Source organism: Gossypium hirsutum, chromosome D12 (genome assembly GCF_007990345.1).
Source record: "Gossypium hirsutum isolate 1008001.06 chromosome D12, Gossypium_hirsutum_v2.1, whole genome shotgun sequence".
In the NCBI taxonomy this organism is placed as follows: domain Eukaryota; kingdom Viridiplantae; phylum Streptophyta; class Magnoliopsida; order Malvales; family Malvaceae; genus Gossypium; species Gossypium hirsutum.
In genome coordinates this window covers 15,196,236-15,206,869 of record NC_053448.1, presented here as the reverse complement: position 1 = coordinate 15,206,869, position 10,634 = coordinate 15,196,236, and positions in this window count along the sequence as shown.

Genomic DNA, 10,634 nt, shown 5'->3' with positions numbered 1-10,634 from the left:
CTTTTAGCCTCCACAAAGCTTTTTTTTCACTTAATATTTTTATTTTTCACTAAAGTATAACTTTGCAAGAATCTTATACTATCTATACTTTATTATTCCTTAGTTTTCACTCTCAATTGTTTTTGTTTTGAAACATCCATTAAGTATCTACCTAACCCTTAATATTAATGGTCCGATGTCTAAGTTTGTGCTGGAACCAAAAAGAAAAAAAAATCAAGAGATTATATATGTTAGGATCATGGTTTTATTCGAGGTTTATCAAGAAAATGGAATTAGGCTAAAAATAAGGTACAAGGGAATTTATACATAGGGTCAGCATTTTTGTTCTAGTGGTTACCAAATAATGCTTTAGGTCATTCCTAAGTGTTTCAATTAATGGATTCAATTAACTAAAATTTAAAATTCTAACAACTTATAATTCAAACAAACATATATGTTTTTTATGTACTTATTTTTCATTTCGTATACTTAACACACTTTCACCTATTTACAGTGTGACAATGTGAACTAATTAATTTAACATTAAACAACCAAAATTTACAGTTTATATACAAAATCCTATTTACATGATCCTATCCAATCACTTGTATTTCTACAAGCTTGAGCACAAACAAGCACATAAAAATTAAAATTAACTACTAAAACAACTAAAAATAAGCAACAAAAATTTAAAAAAATAAAAAAAATTGAAAAATTCTATGTTATCCCTCCGCACTTTATTTGGCATATTGTCCCCAATGTGCACCCAAAAGATAAGAGAATAGGCTACCCAATTTAAGCGTTGAATTGCCTAGAGAGTAGTTGGGTGGTCCTCATCATGTTGGTTTAGCTCCATATTGTAGTGTCACCTAAGTTGGAGGTTCCTACAAAGAATTAACACACTGTTTTTTTTTAAACTTATAACTAATCAAAACAAATAAAAAAATAAAATCATCAAAATTCAAAATTATATAGTCCAAAAATTAAATTAAAGTTAAAATTTAAATCAGAATCGGATGCCAAGCAATTCTCCGCAACGATCAGAGCTTTCCCACAACCCGCAACTATCTTAGTGGCCCGCTTACCTGTAAACTGGGTCAGGTTGTTTTGGCTTGGGCTGTAAAATTTGACCCTTCCTACTGTGGGCTATCCTATTAGAAACTCATATCGAGATTCTAGTCATGGGGCAACTTTTCTCCTTTCTTCCTCTCCTTCCTCAGGATCCTCATTTTTTTCTTTCTCTTCCCCTTCCTCGTACTTAGCTTGCCTGTAGAATTGTATGGGTGGATTTTTTTTTATGGTGAAGTGGGCAGTTGCATATCGTGCCTCCATGTGTAACCGATGACCACCTAGGATATCTCTTGTATCCACATAATCACCTACTCCATATCGGGCAACTCGATTAGCCCTTGGCTTGGCTTGCTTTTCTCTTTACTTTTTTACTTCAGAGATTGTAGGACATCAATTTTGTGCTTCCGACATTGGCTAGACTTAATTATTTGTTTTCATTAAAGCTCAACGTATTGGGTGTAGATCACATTGTCGATGAGGCTCTTCATTGGCTTCACAAATTACTTTGTCATGGACATGAGAACCTTCACCTTTTTAGACAATTTCGTCATGACGAGGGGGAAAATATCTCAACCTTCTTGCCATTGATGCAAGTTAGCATTGACTAGTAAATCCACTTGCCCACACAAACTTGTCGACCTTGCAAAATAGAGTAAAGCAACATAACTCGAAAAACATTGATATTACAAACATTAAATGCTAGTGATATTCGAGTACAAATAAACTGCATCCACATTTTTACATCCAGAAACATGATTACTTGATTAAATGGTAAAGGGATTTTTGTGCTCGATTTGTGTTTCCAAATGCCTCTCCCCTCGATAAGGTATTCGACAATTCCATCCATTTTGATTTTTCGAAAATAATAAATAACCATGTCATAAAGAGCATCTAAGACAAAGAATGAGACATTATAAAACATAAAAATTTATTAGGGAGTAAAAATGACCTCTTTTCCTTGAATTCTTACATGTGTATGCTCAACTCTAAATAATTTATTATTTTACCGTTCTTTTAACGTTGCATAAAATTCTTAAACTACCGAATTGACCGTCAGTTGTTTTGGGCTCAAGCAAAAATCAGTCAATTGATTAAAACAAACCAAATCCCAAATATCATCACGTAAATCAAATGATGGGTCAAACCCTTATTCTTAGATGAATGTTGTCCTTGGAGCTCCAAGAAGTATTTTACAACCTCTTGGTTTTAGAAATGGCAGACATCGAAATCCATTGATGCCTCTAGTTGTGTGCTGCGTCTAACTTTCTTAGGGGCCATTCTAACAACAATGTATACCTACAAAATAATTTAAAATCAAATAATGTGATGAAATAAAATAACAAGAGATTAAGAACGTTTCACCATGTTTGGTTGTGTTCCCGTGCAATACCCGATGTTGAATACTTTCAATTTAGGAGTAACTAAAAATGGTGTAATGAATAGAAGTAATGGGGGTAGGAAAGTTTGCTAAAAATCACGAAAATCGAAAGCAAAGACAGAGAGGGGGCGCACAGCAAGTTTTTAGGAAGTTAGATTGGTTGTTTAGAATATGTTTAGTTAAAGGATTAGGACTAAAAATGGGTTAGGTTTTATATAAGGGTTGTCAAGTCGCGCAGAAATTGAGTCAAAAAATTGCAAACCTGATGTCGGTATGAAGACACCAAACTTCGAATGCTCCAAGATTTTTTATTTGTAATTTTGTGTCATGACATGGGGATATGGTGTCATGACACTGACCCTCATTTTCAAAATAATTTATGTTCGAAATGCAGTATCGTAACACCAGGGTTTGATGTCGCGACACATGTCTGGAATTTTGAATTTAGATGCTTTGAAGTACCGTGTCACGACACTGAGATGTGGTGTCGTGACAGGCCTTATTTTTTGTACCCTAGGGTATTCAAAGTTTCATGTCGCAAAATTGGGGTTTGGTGTCATGACACAACCCTTAATTTTCCAAATCTCATGTGTTTGGGTGTGTCGGTTCCTTCTATTTACTCCTAATTTGAAAATATCATCCCAAGTAGTCACCCTTTTGCTTCCTAAAGCCGTAATCCTATCCTAATTAAAATTAATAAACCTAAATAAAATTTCAAAATACGAAAAAAAACACTTAATGTACACTAATTTACAACACAAATTGAGATTTAAATGATTAACTCAGTGTGGCTATCGGACTCATTCGGTAGCCCATAAATTACCTTCATCAAATTCGTATTCCGTTGTTGCTCATCGCTATCTATCCAACATATTCTCTTCGATTCAGGGTCTTTCCATTTAACAACCCATTCATTCCACAACATATCAAACCACAACCATACCTACGATCAAAGCTGTTAGCGGTGATATAAAAAATTTTATAACAATTCTCCCCTAATTAATTTCTGAATCCCTCATTTTGAGAATCATGGCTACATTTGAACACCTCTATTTTCCTATCAATTTTCAAAATTAATTTGTATTTTTTAAGATTGATGGTTGATCTAGACGTGGCTAAACATGGTCTACCTAACAGAATGAGAATGCCTTGGTCCTCTTCGAAGTCAAGGACAACAAAATCGATGAGTACAATAAAATCCCTCACTTTAACTAATACATCTCCAAGTATACGTTTTGGGTATACTAGAGACCTATTGGCTAATTCTAGTGTGATCGATGTATTTTTTAATTCCATTAATTCGAGTTTTAAATAAGTAAACAGGGGCAACAAATTAATGTTGGCCCTTAAATCGCAGAAAGCCTGATTGAAATATTTGTCCCCTATCTTTATAGGAATTGTAAAACTAATCGGATCTTTCAATTTTTGGGGTATTTTTCAAGCAATTATTGCACTACAAGAGGCATCGATATTAATTTTTTCATGCCCCATCTCTTTTATTTAACTTTTGCTTGTTCATGACCAAGGAATAAATTTAGCCTAATGGCTAAGAGCATATTTAGTTTCCCTTAGGTCCCATTTTTGAATTCCCCACTCCTTTTTTTTCTTTGATTTTTGCATTTAAATTGGTCAACAGCCCCATTATGTCATCCTCCTTAGTTTCCTTTTTGGAGAGATTCTTTCCACCATTATTTCTTTCCACCTTTCTTTCTTCTTCCCCTTTTTACTCCCCTTATTCCACCACCTTCCTTCTTGCCCTTAAGTCACTCATTTCCACCTTTCTCTCCCCCATTGACCCTCGCTGTTTAATGCACCTAGACAAACAAAATCATTTTTGTTTTCTTTTCTCATCCATTCTCTCCTTTGAATTTTTCTCTTCTCCTCCTTTAGCCACCACTCTTCCATTTTTTTCCACAAAATCACCATTTTCGGCCACCACCTCAACACCAAACCATTACCCCTTCATCACCATCTCCTCTGTCTTTTCCTTTCCTTGTCTTCGCCTGACCGCTATTGCATCACTACCTCACCACCGCCACACCACCACTGTCGTCTCCCATCTTTTTCTCCATTTATCCTCCTCTTTTCATGTCCTTGTTCGTAAATGAATTCTATCGACTTTAACATCTATATTTTCAATTAGAAAAAAATATTTTCATCCTTTCACTAATCTATTTATTTATTCATGTTTATTTTGTTTCATTAGTCAATATCATTCCTCCCTAATCAAGCCACCATTGAATCATAGATTTTCCTATCTTGTCGGTATAGTGTAAGTGATATTTGATTCATCCAATCTCAATTTTTTCTTTTCCATCTTTATTGGCCAAATCGAACATTATTTTTATAATACATCCTCGTGAAGATTTTCAATTTGAATCGCTCATATCTGTATCCTTGTTATATGAATATTGAGATCAGTTGGAAGATTGTCTAAGTAAGTTTTATTCTCATTGGATTTTTAATATGAGATCTACATGAGACTTAATATCTAATCTAACATATGATTGTTGATTTTGACTTTGAAATAAACACGATTTAATGCCCAGATCTATATCCTTGGAGTGTTGGAGTTTGAATCGGTGTCGACGAATATGTTACTCAAGGTGTGGGTTTAATAAAATTAAATTGTATGATTATTTGTTAAGTATTTTCTTGTTATGATTAATATGTATTAACTACTCTGAACTGTGGCTATATTCGAATACACTAAGTATTCATGATGGTTGATAAATCCTTTAATAGGATGATTCTCAAGTAAGTAACTCTGATCTATTTAATCTGTGATGTCATAAATATGTTTCTGTGTTATCTTGATGGATAAAATTATATGTTTGTTCTGACACTCATGTTATGTGATTAAATGGCATGTTTTTGATTAAGTAAATTGGATATCATGATGAATCATGAATATTGTTAATTATATTCTGATAAGCATCAAAAGAAAACCCATGGCTACTGCTTTGTTAATAAAATTTGACTGTATGTTAAGCATGCCCATTAAGCTAAATTTTTTTTCGTATGCCATATCACATTGCATGGGGTTGGGACAATATTGAAAGGAGAAAATTTCTGGTAGTTTAATGATCTACACATTATAGTGGTAAATACAAATATTTTTGCAGTATATCTGTGATTCTAGTGGCTTGTCCATAATTTGTCTGTTATGGTATTTGTCTGCAATATCTGCTGGCTTTTTCATGATTTTGGTATGTTATTGGATGGATGAGTTTTGGGGGTTTCTATTATGTTGTGAAGTAGAGTTGGGTAAGAACATTTCTGAAAATTCTGCAATGACTTTTAATAAACTCTGCATCGACATCATCATGTATATTGATATCTGTAAAATTGGAACTGCATATATATTTTTTTCTATAATATGAAATGTATGAATTAATTACTATTTGTTACTTCAGATAAGACTCACACTGATCTTATTTAGCTCACTCATTAGTTCTCTAACTTTCCAAATAATCCTCAAGGTTAGGATTTGGACACGACTGACAAGGAGTACTCAGATGGTTTTTATTTTAATTACACAAAAATTTATTATATTATTATTTTGGGACTATATTATTATTTTTATGGATTGTGGCGTAGGACATTATATTGTCAAAATTTTAGTTGTGATGTTTTAAAATATGTTGCTTTTGTTCAAATATACAACGTAGTCTTTCTAAAATATTCAATAATTACAAAATTAACCCTAAAGACATTTGACGAGACTATTTTTGAAAGCTTATTGAGTTTTTTCAAAACAAAACAATTAAGTCAGATACGTTCTTAAATAAAAAGGAAAATGATTTTTAAAGAGAGAATTAAAACAAGAATGTTTTTTGTGCCATTTCAAGGGCATATGTAATCTTCAGGACTCGATCATAACGTTTAGGCTGAATTTTGGAGGTTACAAATTGCTCACCCTTCTTTAATTTCTTATGCCTAGACATTATCTCCTTTAAGTATTTGACATTTTTTTTATTTTATCAATTAATTCCAGCAATGATAAATTAAAGTTAAGGTATTTAAATAAATTCAGAACACTTAGGAATTATGCTTCATCCCTTCGTTGTTTGTCCTCCAACCTCGATGGAAATGATATGTTCTTTAAGGTAGGCTTCTTATGTTTTAAAATTTTTGGTTAAGCTATCGATTTGGCTACTCTCTCCATTTGCTCCTCAAGTTTCAGTTCATTAAGGGTTTCGTCAACCATATCAACCTTATAATCCTTCTTTTGCATAAGTGTACTCAAGTTTACAAAAGTCTTACCGAGGCGGAGTGCGATGGCATTCATGTGTTATTTTCCTTCCTTCTTGGGTTATTTTTCGTATTACTTGGAATGCTCGTGCCCATTTGCCTTCGTATTTCATTCAACACACTTATAATGTTGCGTATTTCTTCCTTTAATTCAGCCACATCAGCACAAGTTTGTGCGCATTAAAATTTCACTTGTTGAATGTCAGACCTCATTAATTGCATTTCTCCTTTGATTCGATCCAATCTTTGACCACAACCAACTTGATTGTTGCCCATGGATCTTTCTTGAGATCTTTGCATATGTGGAGGTTGATACAGAGGATTGGGTCAGTTTTGAATCAAGTTTCTGCTACCTTGATTGCCTCCCCACTTTAGATTGGGATGCTCTTTCCAACTGGGGTTATAAGTGTTTGAATATGGATTTCTGCCTTTATTGCCCAAATAATTAACATGTTCCGATTAATTATCAAAGTATGGCACATAGCTTCAAACAGTGTTGTTCATGGATAATTAATAGTGGTCTCCAAGTGCTGTAGCTTTTTCAATATCAATTAAGAATTGCTCGTTGGGCCTCATATACAAGTTCATGGCCATGTCCTCGGTTAATTGACAGGCTTGCTTGTAGGTGTTGTTCATTAAAGCCCTACTGGATGTGCCATCTAATCTGGGTCTCAAGCTACCATTCAACTCATTATAAAATATTTGTAGTTGCAGCCACTCTTGCATTCCATGGTGGGGGCACTTCTTTAATAGCGACTTAAAATGTTCCATTCTTCACAAAGGTTCTTGCCCTTGATTTTCTTGAAGTCGGCAATGTCATGCCTCAACTGGATGGCTTGACTAATGGGAAAGAATCTATGCAAAAACTTTCCCACTAATTCATCCTATGTAGTGATGGAACTAGGATATTGGGAATCAAGCCATTCGTACGCGTTGTTGCACAAAGAAAAGCGAAAAACAGAAGATGAATAGTGTTATCGGTAACCCTGTTATACTTAAGTGTATCACAGAGCTGAAGGAATCGCTTTAAGTGATGTTTGGAATCTTTCATCATATTGTCCTGGAGTTGCAAGTTATTTTGAATCATTTGTATTGTGCCTTTCTTGATTTTGAAATTATTTGCGTTAATTGTTAGCCTTTCGACAATGCCTCAAACTGCATCTAAAGTTCGCAACGTGTATTTGCAGAATGTGCAGTCTTGTTGAGCCATCAGTGGCTCTCTTCAAAGTTGTGTTAGAGGTTCGAGTGGTTCTTCAAACAAAGGGTTTTTCCCGAGGTAAATCAACTACCATGGGTTGATAATTTTGCATTTGCTGACGGGTGTGTCTCAGAATTCTCTCCGGTTCAGGATTTGGCTCAATTGGGATCGCTTCACTTTGAGTTATGCACTGAAATCAAAGAATTTAAGATAACATTAGTAACTTAAAATTAAATAAAATAAAAATAACTAAAATTAAAATTCATATCTATAATTCTAAATTTTCCTAATTATCTTATTAAATTTTAGAAAATAAAATTTTAGTTTAATGTCAAAACATCCCCGACAACGACGCTAACAACTTGACTGTCGGCAGACGTTAGAACATGTGGACTTGAAATATTGCAGCAAAAAGATAATTAATTAAGCACTAGTGTTCGCAAGTATACATGTAAAATTGTAATATAGTAAAGTGTTACAACAAAACACTCCAGAAAGTATCCCAATGATTGTAACCAACAGAGGTTGAATTAAATTAATTTTTTTTACATTAACAGGGCCAAACAGTAAAAAATTAAAACTATAGTACAAAAAAATCCAAATTAAAATTAAGTAATTAAAACTACATAAATTTAACAAAATTAAAGAAAACAAATTATCAATCAAAATTAATCAAATTAAACAAGCAGAAGATTAACTTATGTCAGTGTTCCTAATTAACTTTAGAATTCGAGTTTTATTGAATTCGCTATTAATTAACTAGTTATTACCTTTCAACCTCTAAAAGATTAACTAATCAACCAATACTCACTTATCTTTCGACCTTACTTTCATGATCGAGATAAAATGTGATTTACTCGGTAAACTTATCTTCCGATCTCGTTTATCCTAGATTACTTCCTAGGGTCACCAATCTAAGGGTTTAACCGCACATAGTTCAGTCAACTAACTCAAAAGCAAACCCTAATTCCTCCATTAATTATTCCTACATCTGGTTGTTAATCTCCGTAAGGAAATTAGCCACTCATGGATCTAGATGCAATTTTCCCTGGTTTCATATTCAACATGCAAAGCAAATAATTAAACAAAAAATGGGAATAAGAAAATTGATTCATTTAGGTATCGATTTGTGTGCGAAAGCCAAAATTCCTTTGACAATTGTGAAGACAATCTTGATTGAAATTTTAAATTGAAAAGAAAATAATATAAAATACTTAAATAAAAGTTTGGATCTAATTCGAATCAATTTCAAACAAAGAAAAAATTATGTTTTGTAACATTAAAAGGACAAAACTGAAATAAAAGTAAAACTAAAATAAAATCCTATAACGAATCTAAGCGGCTCACTCAGCTAAGCCTCCTAAACTAAGGCTAAACACTCATATTTATAATCAAAATATTCGACCTTAACTAGGTTAATTAATAGCCCTAAAATTGATTAATATATATTGTGCAGATGAAAACACCCTTGGTTTTAAATTTCAGTTCGTCGCACCGGTGTCACAACACCACATGACCAGTGTCGCAAAATAGCTTTCTGAGGGTGACTTATTTGGCTTCAAAATATGATGTTGCAACACTGCATGCCGTTGCCATGCCACCGCCTTCGTCCTTCATGTTCTCAGCCTAAAAACAGTGTCATGCACATTCCATTGACTTGTTAGTTCATCGTTAGGCCTTTATTGGCCCATTAAGTCATCACATGGCTAAAACTTATGTAAAAATATTTATTTTACTAAAATTAAACATAAATTAATAAAAACAAAAGATGTAATAAAATCTTAAAAAAGGACTAGAAAACAAGCTCATTTTGTGCTGAAAAGACTCCAATCTGCCACAAGGAACTGTGGTAGATCAGTACACGTCATGCTGTAGGAGATAATAGTCAAAGCACTAATACATACTCTTCAAAATTTGCTAAGGTGATGAAATCTCCAAGATCAATCGCAACTTCATGTGATCCACAATCAATCTACGTATAAGAAAGAATGAGGCATTAAGCAAAAAACTTAGTAAGTACACAAGGAACATACTCAACTTACCTTCGAATCATTTGAGGGGTTAATCCATTTTAAAGGCTTCACACATTCATTACTAATTATACAATAAGAATATAATTATAAGGAGCGTAATTCTAATTCTCATTTTATGCATTTCATGAGTCATGTTTCCTTAGGACAGGTTAATTTATATGTTTCATTCCTAATTTTCTCAATTCCATATGGCCTAATGATTCAACATAACTTGTATTTAAAGGATCATACTAGCAAGTCATTTTAACCCCCTTGCATTCATTACAAGATTCACATTTTAGTTCAATATTCTAACAATTTAAGTTCTCATTATTTTTATAACATGTAGCCTTAGTAAAATGCCAATAAAAATGACTTGGATATTCGGGAAACCATTCAAACTCTGTACGTATATAACACTAAAAGTGATTCCAATGAAAAATCAACATACATGGGACTAAGATGCATTGAAGTGTTATCCCATAAGGCAATGTACTACATGCGTGGATGGGGTAATTTTTATTAACTTATATTCATCGAAGTTTTTGTTTTTCAAGCCTAGAAGATCATTCAACTCGCTACGAGCTTTTGGATAAGACCTAATAGGTGCACATAAATGGAAGATATTAATAAGTTTGCAAGAGTCTGAGTTGTGAATAGGGCATCCCAAACACACATCAAATGATGATCAACCCATTTAAAGCTTATTTGGATCACTTGAAGAATTACTTGATTTATTTTT